Source organism: Hemibagrus wyckioides, linkage group LG13 (genome assembly GCF_019097595.1).
Source record: "Hemibagrus wyckioides isolate EC202008001 linkage group LG13, SWU_Hwy_1.0, whole genome shotgun sequence".
NCBI classification, from domain to species: domain Eukaryota; kingdom Metazoa; phylum Chordata; class Actinopteri; order Siluriformes; family Bagridae; genus Hemibagrus; species Hemibagrus wyckioides.
Window position 1 is genome coordinate 445,001 of NC_080722.1, and position 13,535 is coordinate 458,535.

Consider the following 13,535-nt stretch of genomic DNA (forward strand, 5'->3'; position numbering starts at 1 on the left):
GAGGAAATCACTTTAAAGTAATAAGGTCAAACTTTAAAGAACTTAAAGGTCACATCTTTGCTGGTTCTCATTTCCTGCCCCAATATTATTGTCCTTCTTCTTGTGAAACACCTCTCCATCCCTCTGTTCTGCCCATTTCACTGTGCTGTTCTCTGCCATCTCATGATCTTTCAGTTTCTGGTATATCTGAAGGACAGAAGGAGAATTTTATGATCAGGATAGAGACACTAATCTCCTGTGAGAACATTACAGAAGCTGGAAACAACATCAGATTGTGATTAGAGTCCAGTGAGTGTGTTTTAGACTCAGACTGAACAGCAGAAGAAAGACTTAATGTCTGAGCAGAGCGCATCAGCAGCCTGGTTGTTAATTATATAACCACAATTCTCTACCTTCAGAGCATTATCAGGTTTTCCAGTCACCCAGCTGACGGTGGAGAAGTTGGTCTTGTCCGTCCACTTCCAGGAGTCTCTGAACAGGCCGATCCACGAGTATCCAGAGATCAGTCCCTTTACAATGTTGTTTTCTGTGAGACTCTTCACACTGGTCAGGTCTGTGTGATACTGTCTACAGTAACTCTGAGCTTCAAGCCACGTCATGCTGTTAGGGACGTAAATAAACCTTTCAGTGCCAGCTTTATTCTCTGTAAAAAAAAAAAAAGTTTAGAACACTGAATGGAAATTTTCATGTTGTTTACATTTACATTTACATTTCTGGCGTTTGGCAGACGCTCTTATCCAGAAGGACATACAAAAGTGCTTTAAGTGTCTATCACTGAAAACATTAACACTGGTTCAATAGATTACAGACTCAGGATACCATTAGCCTAAAATTGGATGGTTTTTTTTATTTTTATTTTTTTTATTATTGTTAAACATATAACAATACATAAACAGGGAAAGATAAGAGCTAGTTTAAGTGCTAGGTCTTAAGACGTTATTAGAAGACAGTCAGAGACTCTGCTGTACGGACATCTAGGGGAAGTTCATTCCACCACCTCGGTGCCAGAACAGAGAATAGTCTAGATGAATACCTACCTTTTGCCCTGAGAGATGGTGGGACCAGTCGGGCAGTGCTAGTGGATCGGACAGAGCGAGGTGCAGTGGGAGGAGTAATACATCTTTGAGGTAAGGTGGTGCTGGTCCATTCTTTGCTTTGTAGGCAAGGGTCAGTGTTTTGAATCTGATGCAGCTACTGGAAGCCAGTGGAGGAGCAGCAGTGGGGTGGTGTGGGAGAACTTAGGCAGGTTGAAAACAAGCCATACAGCTGCATTTTGGATCATTTGCAGTGGACGAGTTGCATTCAGAGGAAGACCTGCCATTAAAGAGTTGCAGTAGTCCAGTCTCGAAATGACCAGAGACTGAACAAGCACTTGAGCAGCCTGTGTGGATAGAAATGGTCGGATCCTTCTGATGTTGTACACAAGAAACCGACATGAGCGTGTAACATTGGCAACATGGGAGGAAAAGGACAGTTGATTGTCCATGGTTACCCCAAGGTTGTGAGCAGTGGCTGAAGGGGAGATCATTAAGTTGTTCAGAGATAATGAAAGAAAGAAGAGAAGTGATACTGGTCTGTAATTATTGATGTTAGAGGGATCCAAAGGTTTCTTTAGTATAGGGATACTAAAGACCCTTGCTTGCTTAAAGGCAGCACCATTGATGACTGTGGTGATGAAGGGCAGGAGGTCAGGTGAGAGGAGGTCTGGAGCATAGTCATCTTCTTTATCCCAAGCCAATACGCAACGAGATCCCACCCCTCCCGTCACCCATGGTTTGTCTTTGTGTGTATTCAGAGCCAGTGAGCAGCAGACTTTTTAAATTATTTACAAAATAATAAAAACTGAATTAATGAGTTACTGTGATAATAACACGTTAATTTCCCCAGCCCTAGTCACAAGCAAACAATTTATTCTTCTAAAATCTGAAACATGCATCAACAACCTTACCTGATCTGACACTGAATGTCTATTATACATCCATCCATTCTCTATACCCGATTTATTCCTAATTAGGGTCACGGGGATCTGCTGGAGTCTATCCCAGCACACACTGGGTGAAAGGCAGGGGTCCACCCATGCTTTATCACTCCACTCCCTTGTATATGTCGCAGCACACGCCTGGTTGCCTCCAGAGTTGTTCGGTTCTCCAAATTTCCAAAATGTCTCCGATCCCAGCGGCTCATTTCCCAGAGACCAGCGCCAGCTGTTGATGTCGTTCCACAGTCCGATCCAAGCGCTGGAATTGAACTGTTGTCTCTGTGCCTCGTTCTGCAGTCGGACCATGTCCTCATTACTCTCGACGATAGCCAGGTCAGTGTGTGTGACCCGGCAGTACGCCTGAGCATCACTCCATGTTTTCTCCTGCTGGATCAGATAGTACTTATGAGGGACGGACTGGACGAGGGTGACGAGTCCTGTGGAGGAGATTTAAAGCCTTGATGAAGATGGTTTAATAACAGTTTACATAATTCAACAATATCACTGAATCCACCAAGATCAAAGAAATCCATATTTTTATACTTTTTAATGTGATTATAGGTGAATGCTGTAAAAATCCAGTTCCTCATCAGACGTGTTGGTGAATCAGATCACGTAATGACTCTGTGGCATATGCATGACACTGTGGATAAAATGTTAACGATTCTATTTCTTATTTCTAAGAAGATTATAATGTTTTTGTTCACAGTGTGGTGTATTAATGAGGTTTTACTTTAATATCGACTCTGAGCTCTACACAATATACACAGATTTGCTGTGTAGGGTTTGTGTGGTGTCTTTAATGTGTTTTGGGAAACAATTGAGTCAAGATTCAAGAAGCTTATTGTCATTTTAACTAGATTTAAATGTAACTATATCTGACGCAGTACATACTGAAATGAAACACTCTCCAGGACCTGGTGCTACACAAAAAAACAACACAGAGCTAGGACAAAAGTTTCTCCAAGTCACATAAAGTGTAAAGTGTGCAGCTAGGTGCAAACAGAGCAACGACAAGACAGTGCAGAAACAGTAGGTACAAAAAGACAACACAAAAAACAGAACACTTAGCACCAAAAAAGAGAACATGTGCAATGAAATGAAATGAAATAAAATGAAATAATGTATAACATTTGAGAAACTGTAGAAAAAACAGTTAACTAATAACATATATGATTGTAACATATATATATATATATAGTATATAGCCTCCTAACAAAACATCTTCAAACATCATCGTCTGAAGCGAACAGACCCACATGCAGAATAAATTAAAGCCCTGCTTTATTAACACGAATCAAACAAAACACAAGACACGCAACAAATAGAACATGATTAACAAAATACAACAAGAACATGGAAACCTAGAACATGACAGCACCTGAACAAACAAACAAACAAATAATGACTGACAAAGACAGGTACATATAGAAGACAGGTACTAATATATATATATATATATATATATATATATATATGTAGATGCCAGAACATTAGGGTAAATGGGAAACAGGTGACATGGCGGGAAAGCAGAACAATAGGAGGGGCGTGGCACAAAACACCTGAGGAATACACAAACAACAAAGCAGGCTATGATGCAGCACCTACCAGCACCCTCTGGTGGGGTGTCAGGGAACTGTCCCAGTAGCTCCTGATGTGTCAAATAGATTAGAATATGGTTTGGAAGAAATTCAGTTTGGTAATCAGCTCTCAGCCGTTACATTGATGACATCAGAGCTGTGTCCAGTCCCTGTCCATGATCTCCTGATCTCCTCTGTACAATCAGCTTCAATCCCATTTCAGTATCTCAGACTCACACTGTGTCTTTGTAAAGACTTTGTGCTGGTGATTATTCCTGGCTTTTTTTTCTCTGACTCTTGTTGTATTGATTGACCTGCTTATTGTTTACCTCTGTAGTTTGTTTAGTTTGTGCCTGTTTGCTAATTGTTTTCATGTTGAGCCTTAAGCAAGGTGACAGTCAGCTGCCAAGTTTTACACATGATCATCTAGAAGCAGGTAGAACTGGTCTGCACTCATTCCTGCCTCCTGCTAGGGTTTGAGAAGGGGCATGTTTACACAGTTTACATGTTTACACAGTTTACATGTTTACAGCAAGTTGTCACAGACACATACAGTATTTTGCCCATTAGCCTAGACAAACAGGCAAAAAAGTCTCATGATCTTCAGCCAAGACAGGAATTACACACCATATCAGTCTTGATGACCTACCCACCCAATGCAACTGATCATTGAGAAGTCATGCTCCTGTGTTTAGACAGTGATGTTACTAAGCCTTGTTCAGTCTCTAGTTTCTCAGCCTGTTCCAGACTCTGTTGATCATCTGACCCACTCTGTTTTTCAGCATTGCTCTGCCTCTCCTAAATATATCTATATCCTGTATCCAAACCAGAGGCTTTCCTCCTGTAACATGCATCCATATAGATCCATATTCCATTCATGGCCCAACAGACACGCCTCATCTCCCAAATTCTTATTGACGCTGGGCTATACACAAACTTCCTGCATTCCTGTATGGCTGCTAGATAATCCCATTCATGTTCACACTTTAGAATAAAAACCAGGTAATGAGGTCATCGCCCATCTACATGTTCACACCAGAGCCCTCTCACAGCTTTGAACTGGATCCAGTTCAGAACAGGAGCTCCATCCACAGCTGAGCTCCATCCACTGGCTTCCTGTAGGTGTTGCATCAGATTTACAACAATAAAGCTTTCCTACAAAGCCTAAAACAGACCAGCACCTCCTTATCTCAAAGCTCCTATCAGTCCCTGCACCGCATCCCCTGATCCTCTACACTCAGGAACAAGGAAGACCTGCATCATGGTTCTTCCCCATTCTTGTACTTTGGTGGTGGAATGAACTTCTCATAAACGTCTGAGTAGATGACATCACATATTTCAACTTATTATTAGGAAGCTGTGGTCAGAAAGCAGGGTCAGTCACCATCAGCACCTCTGGAGCAGAGGGTCTAACAGTGGAAGCTTGGCAGAGCTGAGCCTTAAACTCCCAACCTCCTGATCAGTAACCCCCAGCCTTAACCACTGAGCCGTCACTACCTCTTCCTGAACTGCTTAATAAGGCACTTTCATTAAAAAATGATTTCTGTTTGCTTTCTCCCTATATTTCTTCCTAACAGGGTTTTTAGACTGATTTTATTCTCAGTCTATGACCTAGTGAACCAGGATCAGGACGGGTTTATGGATGGAAATTTACACTTCAGTAAGTCCCTCTGGATAAAGGCTTCTGCCGAATGCCATGAATTTAAATGTAAATGAGAAACTACACTGAATTCCTCAAACAGAACATGTTTACACCATTCTGAAATAAATTGACATCCAGGTTTCCTGTTCATGTACACATATTAAATATATTACATAAATAATATATTCACAATAACATATGCAACTGTAAGCATGCAACAACAGGTAAACATAACAGACAGCACAACAGACTACACAGCAGTCAGCATAATAGACAGCACACAAAACCTCTTCACCTGTCTACCTCTTTCTGTCAGGGTTCTACAAGCCCTGCTCAGCTGCTCCACCATCTCTCAGGGTCAGAGGTAGGTCTACATCTAGACTCTTCTCTGTTCTGGTACCGAGGTGTCTGAAGAGCCGAGTCACTGACCGTCTTCGAATGATGAGTGAAGACCTACCTCTTCCTGAAACACTTCTAGTCTTCTTTTGTCTAGAAACACAAAACTAGTTCTTATTTTTCCTGTTTGTTTTATGTTCTGTTTTATGTTGTATTAAAAAAAAAGTTCCTCCCAACAGTTTTTAGTCTGATGGTGTCCTAATTCTGTGACCTACTGAACCAGTGTTAATGTACTCATTGACAGAGACACTTTTCTACATTGCTCTGCATATGAGTGTCTGCTAAATGCCAGAAATGTAAATATAAAGCGGATGAGGTTATGGAACACTCTTTAGAACAGGCGAACGCACCATTATATTTTCCTCACCTGTGAATACCAGCAGTGTGAACATCCTCTTCTCCATCATATGTGTTCCTGAGTCTCTCAGTAAATAAGGTTCTGGCAAATAAATGATCATACACATAGGTTGTAGGAAATATCAGGAAATATCAGGAAGTACTCAGACTCCATCACTGAAGGTACCTGTAATTTCAAGGAGACAGAAGATGGAACATGTCGTCCTCCGAGCTTCTTTTCCCCTTTGAAGTTTAGCTGAATCTCCATGAGAATAATGTATTCCTCTTCTAAAGCATCAGCCCATGTACCCATATGATCTTAACAGGTCCTTCTTAAATGGACCTTAAATGGACACCGATTTCCATTTCAATTTCCATAAGGCATCATTTAAATTGGAGCAAATGCTCAGCCAAGAAAGTTCAACATAGAACATTTCCCCTGTGTCTTTTTGCTTAATTTTCTCACTAGTATTTTTATAGACAACAATAGACTCCATATGTGAAGTCCAGGAATCATTAACGTTAGAGAAGTTGGAGGAATAATTGTAGAGTAAATCAGACTGCAGCAGACGCCTATCAGGTTCTCAGCTGCCATTTGCCCCACCAATATAAATCAGAGCTCTGCAGTGGGAGTTAATGCTGTAAATAATTGGAGACTATCACTTTCCTGTGACATGATAGCACTTGGCTGAGTTTAAAAAGTAATGCAAATGACCCAGTACAATGTTCTGGGAGCTGACCGATCTCTAAAACTGTTATATTTCACTGTTATTCTCATTCTCAGTATTTAACAGTTCTCAGAAACTTATGAATGTAAAGAAAACACCAGAAATGCAGGACAACTTCTACATTTGATGTATCAATGACATCAACAGATAATCCAACAAAGTTGTGAACAAATCGGATGGTAAATATGTGGCATGTAAATTCCACTTACAGTTTCCTCATACATTCACTTCATCATTAATTTACAACCAAATAATCAAAAATTTAAAAAATGCTTTGGAAACTTCACTGAGGATTATTTGTTAAGTAAAGAAGTGTTTTGCTTCAGTGTTTGCTTAAACTCTTTGCATGTATGCAATAACAGATCCTCGTGTGAACCCTGTCCAGGTTAGGCATCATCTCTGGGACGGATCTGGGTGGAATCCTATCTCTCTGGCAGATGCTTTACGATGTCATGAAAGGGAGGAGTCTCTGAATCTCAGCTACAACTAGGGTTCCACAGGAGTCGGTTCTGGGTCCTCTGCTCTATTTGTAGTATATCTCTGGGACATGTGATTGAGTCTCAGTGTTAATGACACTTAAAGTCCTTTATCTCTGCCAGTCTGTCTGACATCTCAAACTGGATGAAGGCCACATCACCCTCAGAGCTAAGCAAATCTGAGTTTCTCCTCATCCCCACAACCTCACTGTACACTCACACTTACATGTACAGCTACACTCAAGCTAACCAGGGCAGACAGAATCCTTTGTAGGACTTTTCTTGACCATATTTCATCATCTCCAGGCTCCTGTAAGTTCCTTTCACACATCACACACTCTGACCCAGTGCTGAGCCTGACTACGGCTTTACCCCAGAACTGCTTTAAAAATGAACTTATAAAGAATATACAATTAAAGCTCTAGTAAAAGACCTATAGAGAGGCTAAAGGGAGTGACCATCTGTCACTGCAATGCAAATTGGTGTCAACCCTGCCCTTAAGAATTTGCTAGCCCAATGAACCATTGATGTTGTGTTTTGTTTAAAGCCTTTGGATGGATGGTTTTACTGCAGCGCACCATATCTCACTTAAAAGGTTTAACAGTGAGCAGTTTAATTAAAAGAGAAATATGGGTTTAGGAGTAGAAGTGTTAAAATGTACATAAGTAAAAAATAATCAGAATATTTCTGTATTTAAAGATGCATTACTATGATATTGTAGATTTTGCAGCATTACATGTAATGATTTGCTCAGGGAGTGTTAAATACTGACCAAAAATATCCTAATTTATTTAGAGATATATTTTAGATAGATGTATTTTAATATGTTATTTTTGCCGAGAAAAAAAAGCTCTTGTGTATATATTTTCTGCTCCATGTCAAAGTCAAAGTCAAAGAAGCTTTATTGTCACTTCAACCATATATATATGATGCAGTACACAGTGAAGTGAAACAACGTTCCTCCTGGACCAGAGGTGCTACACAGAACACAGACAAAGTACAGAGACGCAGACAAACATAGAGCTATAACATAGAAATAAAAAAATAAACTATAATTTAAAAATTAAAATTAAACTAAAAAAAATAAACTATACATAAGGTGCAGTCTTTAAGAACTAGACATACAACAGAAGTGGACAGGAAGACAAGACAAGACAAGACAAGACAAGACAGTGCAGACAAACAACATATAGGCCGACTTTGTGCAGTGAACAAGACAATGTGCAAAGAACAGTGTATACAGTGACTGCAGATATTAAAGTGACACATAAACAGGATTAATATAAATATATATAAATGTAAAGTAGCATGTGCGTGCAAACAGGACAATTTAGTCTGTGTGTGTGTGTCTGACATTGTCCAGCACAGTTCAGTTCTTTTTTTTTGCGTGTGTGTTATGTATGTGTGTGTGTGTCCGTGTCCAGTTCAGCTCAGTTCTCTGCTGAGATACCTGATTGCCTGAGGGAAGAAACTGTTGTGCGGGTCCGAATGCTTCGGTACCTCTTTCCAGATGGCAGAAGGGTGAAGAGTGTGTGAGGGGTGTGTGGGGTGTGTAACAGTATGTGTGAGGGGTGTGTGGGGTGTGTAACAGTGTGTATGAGGGGTGTGTGGGGTGTGTAAGAGTGTGTGTGAGGGGTGTGTGGGGTGTGTAAGAGTGTGTGTGAGGGGTGTGTGGGGTGTGTAAGAGTGTGTGTGAGGGGTGTGTGGGGTGTGTAAGAGTGTGTGTGAGGGGTGTGTGAGGGGTGTGTGGGGTGTGTAAGAGTGTGTGTGAGGGGTGTGTGGGGTGTGTAAGAGTGTGTGTGTGGGGTGTGTAAGAGTGTGTGTGATGGGTGTGTGGGGTGTGTAAGAGTGTGTGTGTGGGGTGTGTAAGAGTGTGTGTGATGGGTGTGTGGGGTGTGTAAGAGTGTGTGTGAGGGGTGTGTGAGGGGTGTGTGGGGTGTGTAAGAGTGTGTGTGAGGGGTGTGTGGGGTGTGTAAGAGTGTGTGTGAGGGGTGTGTGGGGTGTGTAAGAGTGTGTGTGAGGGGTGTGTGGGGTGTGTAAGAGTGTGTGTGGGGTGTGTAAGAGTGTGTGTGAGGGGTGTGTGGGGTGTGTAACAGTGTGTGTGAGGGGTGTGTGGGGTGTGTAAGAGTGTGTGTGAGGGGTGTGTGAGGTGTGTAAGAGTGTGTGAGGGGTGTGTGGGGTGTGTAAGAGTGTGTGAGGGGTGTGTCGGGTGTGTAACAGTGTGTGTGAGGGGTGTGTAGGGTGTGTAAGAGTGTGTGTGAGGGGTGTGTGGGGTGTGTAAGAGTGTGTGAGGGGTGTGTGGGGTGTGTAAGAGTGTGTGAGGGGTGTGTGGGGTGTGTAAGAGTGTGTGTGAGGGGTGTGTGGGGTGTGTAAGAGTGTGTGAGGGGTGTGTAAGAGTGTGTGTGAGGGGTGTGTGGGGTGTGTAGGAGTGTGTGAGGGGTGTGTGGGGTGTGTAAGAGTGTGTGTGAGGGGTGTGTGGGGTGTGTAAGAGTGTGTGTGTGGGGCGTGTAAGAGTGTGTGTGAGGGGTGTGTGTAAGAGTGTGTGTGAGGGGTGTGTGAGGTGTGTAAGAGTGTGTGTGAGGGGTGTGTGGGGTGTGTAAGAGTGTGTGTGTGGGGTGTGTAAGAGTGTGTGTGAGGGGTGTGTAAGAGTGTGTGTGAGGGGTGTGTGGGGTGTGTAAGAGTGTGTGTGAGGGGTGTGTGGGGTGTGTAAGAGTGTGTGAGGGGTGTGTGGGGTGTGTAAGAGTGTGTGTGAGGGGTGTGTGAGGTGTGTAAGAGTGTGTGTGAGGGGTGTGTGGGGTGTGTAAGAGTGTGTGTGAGGGGTGTGTGGGGTGTGTAAGAGTGTGTGTGGGGTGTGTAAGAGTGTGTGTGAGGGGTGTGTGGGGTGTGTAAGAGTGTGTGTGAGGGGTGTGTGGGGTGTGTAAGAGTGTGTGTGAGGGGTGTGTGGGGTGTGTAAGAGTGTGTGAGGGGTGTGTGGGGTGTGTAAGAGTGTGTGAGGGGTGTGTGGGGTGTGTAACAGTGTGTGTGAGGGGTGTGTAGGGTGTGTAAGAGTGTGTGTGAGGGGTGTGTGGGGTGTGTAAGAGTGTGTGAGGGGTGTGTGGGGTGTGTAAGAGTGTGTGTGAGGGGTGTGTGGGGTGTGTAAGAGTGTGTGTGAGGGGTGTGTGGGGTGTGTAAGAGTGTGTGAGGGGTGTGTAAGAGTGTGTGTGAGGGGTGTGTGGGGTGTGTAAGAGTGTGTGAGGGGTGTGTGGGGTGTGTAAGAGTGTGTGTGAGGGGTGTGTGGGGTGTGTAAGAGTGTGTGTGAGGGGTGTTTGGGGTGTGTGTAAGAGTGTGTGTGAGGGGTGTGTGAGGTGTGTAAGAGTGTGTGTGAGGGGTGTGTGGGGTGTGTAAGAGTGTGTGTGTGGGGTGTGTAAGAGTGTGTGTGAGGGGTGTGTAAGAGTGTGTGTGAGGGGTGTGTGGGGTGTGTAAGAGTGTGTGTGAGGGGTGTGTGGGGTGTGTAAGAGTGTGTGAGGGGTGTGTGGGGTGTGTAAGAGTGTGTGTGAGGGGTGTGTGAGGTGTGTAAGAGTGTGTGTGAGGGGTGTGTGGGGTGTGTAAGAGTGTGTGTGAGGGGTGTGTGGGGTGTGTAAGAGTGTGTGAGGGGTGTGTGGGGTGTGTAAGAGTGTGTGTGAGGGGTGTGTGGGGTGTGTAAGAGTGTGTGTGTGGGGTGTGTAAGAGTGTGTGTGAGGGGTGTTTGGGGTGTGTGTAAGAGTGTGTGTGAGGGGTGTGTGAGGTGTGTAAGAGTGTGTGTGAGGGGTGTGTGGGGTGTGTAAGAGTGTGTGTGTGGGGTGTGTAAGAGTGTGTGTGAGGGGTGTGTGGGGTGTGTAAGAGTGTGTGTGAGGGGTGTGTGGGGTGTGTAAGAGTGTGTGTGGGGTGTGTCAGGTGTGTAAGAGTGTGTGTGAGGGGTGTGTGAGGTGTGTAAGAGTGTGTGTGAGGGGTGTGTGGGGTGTGTAAGAGTGTGTGTGAGGGGTGTGTGGGGTGTGTAAGAGTGTGTGTGGGGTGTGTAAGAGTGTGTGTGAGGGGTGTGTGGGGTGTGTAAGAGTGTGTGTGAGGGGTGTGTGGGGTGTGTAAGAGTGTGTGTGAGGGGTGTGTGGGGTGTGTAAGAGTGTGTGTGAGGGGTGTGTGGGGTGTGTAAGAGTGTGTGAGGGGTGTGTGGGGTGTGTAAGAGTGTGTGAGGGGTGTGTGGGGTGTGTAACAGTGTGTGTGAGGGGTGTGTGGGGTGGGTAAGGGGGGGTGTGAGGGGTGCGGGGGGTGGGTAAGAGTGTGTGAGGGGTGTGTGGGGTGTGTAAGAGTGTGTGTAAGAGTGTGTGTGAGGGGTGTGTGGGGTGTGTAAGAGTGTGTGAGGGGTGTGTAAGAGTGTGTGTGAGGGGTGTGTGGGGTGTGTAAGAGTGTGTGAGGGGTGTGTGGGGTGTGTAAGAGTGTGTGTGAGGGGTGTGTGGGGTGTGTAAGAGTGTGTGTGAGGGGTGTTTGGGGTGTGTGTAAGAGTGTGTGTGAGGGGTGTGTGAGGTGTGTAAGAGTGTGTGTGAGGGGTGTGTGGGGTGTGTAAGAGTGTGTGTGTGGGGTGTGTAAGAGTGTGTGTGAGGGGTGTGTAAGAGTGTGTGTGAGGGGTGTGTGGGGTGTGTAAGAGTGTGTGTGAGGGGTGTGTGGGGTGTGTAAGAGTGTGTGAGGGGTGTGTGGGGTGTGTAAGAGTGTGTGTGAGGGGTGTGTGGGGTGTGTAAGAGTGTGTGTGAGGGGTGTGTGGGGTGTGTAAGAGTGTGTGTGTGGGGTGTGTAAGAGTGTGTGTGAGGGGTGTGTGGGGTGTGAAAGAGTGTGTGTGAGGGGTGTGTGGAGTGTGTAAGAGTGTGTGTGAGGGATGTGTGGGGTGTGTAAGAGTGTGTGTGTGGGGTGTGTAAGAGTGTGTGTGAGGGGTGTGTGGGGTGTGTAAGAGTGTGTGAGGGGTGTGTGGGGTGTGTAAGAGTGTGTGTGAGGGGTGTGTGCGGTGTGTAAGAGTGTGTGAGGGGTATGTAAGAGTGTGTGTGAGGGGTGTGTGGGGTGTGTAAGAGTGTGTGTGAGGGGTGTGTCGGGTGTGTGTAAGAGTGTGTGTGTGGGGTGTGTAAGAGTGTGTGTGAGGGGTGTGTAAAAGTGTGTGTGAGGGGTGTGTGGGGTGTGTAAGAGTGTGTGTGAGGGGTGTGTGGGGTGTGTAAGAGTGTGTGTGAGGGGTGTGTGGGGTGTGTAAGAGTGTGTGTGTGTGGTGTGTGGGGTGTGTAAGAGTGTGTGTGAGGGGTGTGTGGGGTGTGTAAGAGTGTGTGTGGGGGGTGTGTAAGAGTGTGTGTGAGGGGTGTGTGGGGTGTGTAAGAGTGTGTGAGGGGTGTGTGGGGTGTGTAAGAGTGTGTGTGAGGGGTGTGTGGGGTGTGTAAGAGTGTGTGTGAGGGGTGTGTGGGGTGTCTAAGAGTGTGTGAGGGGTGTGTGGGGTGTGTAAGAGTGTGTGTGTGGGGTGTGTAAGAGTGTGTGTGAGGGGTGTGTAGGGTGTGTAAGAGTGTGTGTAGGGTGTGTGTAAGAGTGTGTGTGTGGGGTGTGTAAGAGTGTGTGTGAGGGGTGTGTGGGGTGTGTAAGAGTGTGTGTGAGGGGTGTGTGGGGTGTCTAAGAGTGTGTGAGGGGTGTGTGGGGTGTGTAAGAGTGTGTGTGTGGGGTGTGTAAGAGTGTGTGTGAGGGGTGTGTAGGGTGTGTAAGAGTGTGTGTAGGGTGTGTGTAAGAGTGTGTGTGTGGGGTGTGTAAGAGTGTGTGTGAGGGGTGTGTAAGAGTGTGTGTGAGGGGTGTGTGGGGTGTGTAAGAGTGAGTGTGAGGGGTGTGTGGGGTGTGTAAGAGTGTGTGTGAGGGGTGTGTGGGGTGTGTAAGAGTGTGTGAGGGGTGTGTAAGAGTGTGTGTGAGGGGTGTGTGGGGTGTGTAAGAGTGTGTGAGGGGTGTGTGGGGTGTGTAAGAGGGGGTGTGTGGGGTGTGTAAGAGTGTGTGTGAGGGGTGTGTGGGGTGTGTGTAAGAGTGTTTGTGTGGGGTGTGTAAGAGTGTGTGTGAGGGGTGTGTAAGAGTGTGTGTGAGTGGTGTGTAAGAGTGTGTGTGAGGGGTGTGTGGGGTGTGTAAGAGTGTGTGTGTGGGGTGTGTGGGGTGTGTAAGAGTTTGTGTGAGGGGTGTGTGGAGTGTGTAAGAGTGTGGGTGAGGGGTGTGTGGGGTGTGTGTAAGAGTGTGTGTGAGGGGTGTGTAAGAGTGTGTGTGAGGGGTGTGTGGGGTGTGTGTAAGAGTGTGTGTGAGGGGTGTGTGGGGTGTGTAAGAGTGTGTGTGAGGGGTGTGTAAGAGTGTGTGTGAGGGGTGTGTGGGGTGTGTAAGAGTGTGTGTGAG

General features: G+C 45.7%; 1 long non-coding RNA gene across 3 annotated transcripts in view; it reads right to left on the bottom strand.

Moving 5' to 3' along the window:
• Nucleotides 1–6,237, bottom strand: part of LOC131363326 (uncharacterized) — a 6,575-nt gene extending 338 nt beyond the window's left edge. Inside the window, exons 1-6 of one of the 3 annotated variants that reach the window (XR_009206304.1) lie at nt 6,120–6,237; nt 5,964–6,035; nt 5,496–5,689; nt 1,038–2,415; nt 393–643; nt 1–186 (exon numbers count right to left, since the gene is read on the bottom strand). The exon at nt 1–186 is cut by the window's left edge and continues 338 nt beyond it. This is a non-coding gene — a long non-coding RNA (uncharacterized LOC131363326). Of the gene's footprint in view, nt 187–392; nt 2,416–5,495; nt 5,690–5,963; nt 6,036–6,119 lie in introns of all 3 variants that reach the window. The other 2 variants (XR_009206303.1, XR_009206302.1) reach the window with 2 other exon arrangements.
• Nucleotides 6,238–13,535: the final 7,298 nt, after the last annotated feature.